The 3422-nt window shown below is 46.7% G+C and overlaps 1 long non-coding RNA gene across 2 annotated transcripts in view; it reads right to left on the bottom strand.

The window, feature by feature from the left end:
- Positions 1-3422, bottom strand: part of LOC109518830 (uncharacterized) — a 16564-nt gene that overhangs the window by 12779 nt on the left and 363 nt on the right. For both annotated transcript variants that reach the window (XR_002168826.1, XR_002168824.1), the window contains exon 2: positions 1505-1571. This is a non-coding gene — a long non-coding RNA (uncharacterized LOC109518830). The remainder of the gene's footprint in view (positions 1-1504; positions 1572-3422) is intronic.

A 3422-nucleotide genomic window follows, 5' to 3' on the forward strand; every position in this document is an offset into this window, starting at 1 on the left:
AGGAACATGGCGCCGATCAGGCCCAGTGCTGTTTTCCCGGTGTTGTTAAGTTTTTAGCTGACTGCGGGCGGCTGCTGCCAACACGATAAATGATAAATTTCTAGAGGCTGTTCCACTCATCGCATGTCGCTTTACGGGTTATCGATTCTGACCCAGCTTTTGGGGTTCAATGAATGACCTCAAAAGTTGGGTCAAACCCTCTTTGACCATATTGGGTTATTTTTGACCCAACTGTAAAATGAAGCGCCCCAAAAGTTGTCTCAGTACCCCTTTGACCCATATTGGGTTTTTTTTTTTTAGGGTGTCTTGACTTGAAGCAGATGAACAATGCATCAAAAAAATGTTTTTCCCTTTAAATCAGTAAATTATAGCCATAAACATAAAAAAAATATATATATTGTAAGACTTCTTTGGAAAATATCCATTACGTATGGAAAGAGTCCGTCGCATTGCTTTTCTTGATGACGTCATGTCAAGCTGACTCGCAATATGTTCTGTAGCCGTGCCTAACGAACTCTCGGAAAAATCTGTTCTTCTTGACGAGAAATAAAGGAAACACGATTCTTTGCGATGCGGTTCATCATCGGAAAGTTGGATTTGACAAACACAGGAACTTGTCGTATCCGTCTCACCGTTCTCGCTCGACTGACGCAATCATTTCAATACAGCTTTAGATTGCTATATTTTTTTTTTCTTCTCATTGGTCCACGTGGGATTTGTTGCACTTCCTCCCGCTCGGAGCCCACCTGGGGCGCACTCACGCGTCTTTTACCGAGCAACTATGAGACAATCCACTCCACTGGCCCGCTGACTGACATGCAATTGCACGTTCGGCTTTGGAGATAGATTAGCTGTAGAAGCCAGTCAGGATCAAACCGCTCCTCCTTGGAGGCTCGGCGGCCCCGCGGTGAAGTTTTCTCAACATTTCGCTTCGGCAGCAGCCCAAATTATTCATCAAAAGTGAGCAGGACAAGAGGAACATACAGAATATTTAGTAATTGTTAAAAATAGATGCGACGCTGCCCGAGAAAATGGTCGCAAACAACATAAATCATGCATCCGGCATTGACACCTTTGACAGACTTTGGACACCCATCGGACAAACTTGGTCAAACTTGGTGCGATCTGAGCGTAACTCTCCAGATTTATGTCTGCTGTACATTGAAATCTCATCAAAATGACTCATGAGGACCATACATAATTCATATGGTGAAGGATCAGTGCTAACGTGTAGCGTGCTAGCAGCAGATTAGCATACGCTTCGTATGAATGAAAAAGACGAAAATATCAACGATTGCCTCGGCGCGTCTACCATTTGGCCTCCTTGACGCTTCTTCTTTGTCTGTAATTGTTTTCTCAAGCCTCGGGGGGTCAGGGGTGGGGGGTGGGGGGTGTCAGCACGGCCTTATTATGGCAGCTGATCGATGTGATTTATAGCTCCTGGAGGCCAAACATGCAAACTGTCTCATCTCCTGAGGCTAAAGCCCAGAAATCAATGGCTCACCAGCTGGCTGCGTGAAAGGTACTCTCGCCACAAAGCTTCACGGGAATGAAGTCGAGTCCACATCAGGCTTGAGGAAAAAAAAAAAGACAAAAAAAGCCACAGTTTCGTGATCCATTTGGATTGCTGTCAAGTGAGAAAGAAGGTTTGCCAGCATGCAGATGGCCGCCTTGTTAACATAATCCCATCAATGTCCTCCAGTTGTGTTGCTTTTCCACGGCGACATTTCACACGAGTTATATTTTTGTCGAACAACATTTAAGGAAGAAAAAAAAACCATAAATGAATACACCGCCACGAGGCTTGATTGTCAATGGTGCCGTTTTGTGTATATCGATCGCTGTGGTGCTTCAAGTTGATTGCCGGCAACATCGGGTACAATGGAAGCCCGCTTTCAAGAAAGAGCACATTGGATTCTTCTTTGCTCTTAATTCGTTTTCATTCCTGGTGTGGCGCATCTTCCGGCTGCTAGGCAGCCCATTAAAATCAACATGGGAGCACGGACGATCGATCCGCAACATTCTAACGTCGTGCCTTTAGGACTCGGGAGAAGGTGAGAGACTTTTGCGGCAAGGCGTGGATGACAGGGGGTGTCAGTTTCAAAGCTGGGTTGCAGCCTGAACGGGTTGACATTTGGCCAGCGAAGTACAACCAGAAGAAAGAACAACGTCATTTTTTTTTTTTAATTTTAAAGTTAAAATTGTACATGGAGCACCACTGTGGCTATTTTCTCCCCAGTGCTTTTTCTCTGGCTCGTTCAGTTTCCTCCTGTGTCCCAAAACTCACCGTTAGCATACATTCCGTCTTAGCGGCTAGCATACATTCCATCCGAGCTGTTTGGTTCAGTTCAGTTCCGATGCCATTTCCATTCATTTCCATTGTCTAAACATTCTTTGTACATGTTGGGGGGGAAAAAAGAAAACTGCCTCCATTTTTACCTGCGCGGCGTTGCTAAATGGCGTTGGCGCACAGCCCGGAAGCTAATGGCGCATTGCTATCACGTCCCCGGCGCGACTCCAGGGAGCTTTCTCCAGAACAACGGAGACGGTGCGGCGGAACATAAGACGCTGGACGCGCGCCACTAAGAAGCTCGCTGTTACCTTTGCGGGAGCATGAGCTTTCTTTGTCGACGCCGACTCGAACATCGTTTGGAGTCGGAGAACATGAATGGAAATCGTCGCTTTGTTGAGGGCCTTCGCATACCCGAAAAGCTGACTGATTTTGGCAAGCCGGAGCGCGGCGTCAAAATAGTCTGGTGTCGAAATGTGATGATCACTTTGAATATTCGTGAGAAGTGTCAGATCTTATTTTTCACAGGCTTGTCAATGCTTGGTAAGTTTCCGGGTGTCATGATTGAAGTCCACGGCTTGTACGGACAACTTCCGAGGGACGTAAAAGGATCATTCGTGAGGATCGGAATGCATATTTCAATGAGCCAATCAAGATCTGTTTACAAACGAGACTTGTATACGCTCACCCCCACCATATTTGCGCTTCTCTTTCCGAGCTTGGCGAAGAGTGAGTCGACGCCTAATGATTCAATTTGTTCAGCAGCTCGACTCATTTGCGCTCGATAAATGATTGATCAGAGGAGGGCCGGCCGGTAGCAAACATTTACTTATTCATCAAACATATTTCTGTTGAATGCTCATGTTTGTTCATTTTCTCATGCCCGGTCTTGCACGGCCCGCGAAAGCAATCGAGCGCCTCGCCGAGGTGCCATTGCACCTCTCGACGGGGTCTCAGTCGCGGCGATGTGGCGGTGAGGGAGAGCCTAAAGAATCTCGAAAAGTGGGAGAAAGTGAGCGGTGGGGGGCACTGAGTGAATTTCCAATCCTACAGGTTAATTTGCTGCCTTTCAGATTCAATTGGCGTGTCAAAACATTCATGAGGCAAAGCAGCAGCAGCAGGGTTACGGGAG

Source organism: Hippocampus comes, unplaced genomic scaffold (genome assembly GCF_001891065.2).
Source record: "Hippocampus comes isolate QL1 unplaced genomic scaffold, H_comes_QL1_v1.1 scaffold25, whole genome shotgun sequence".
Classification (NCBI taxonomy): Eukaryota; Metazoa; Chordata; class Actinopteri; order Syngnathiformes; family Syngnathidae; genus Hippocampus; species Hippocampus comes.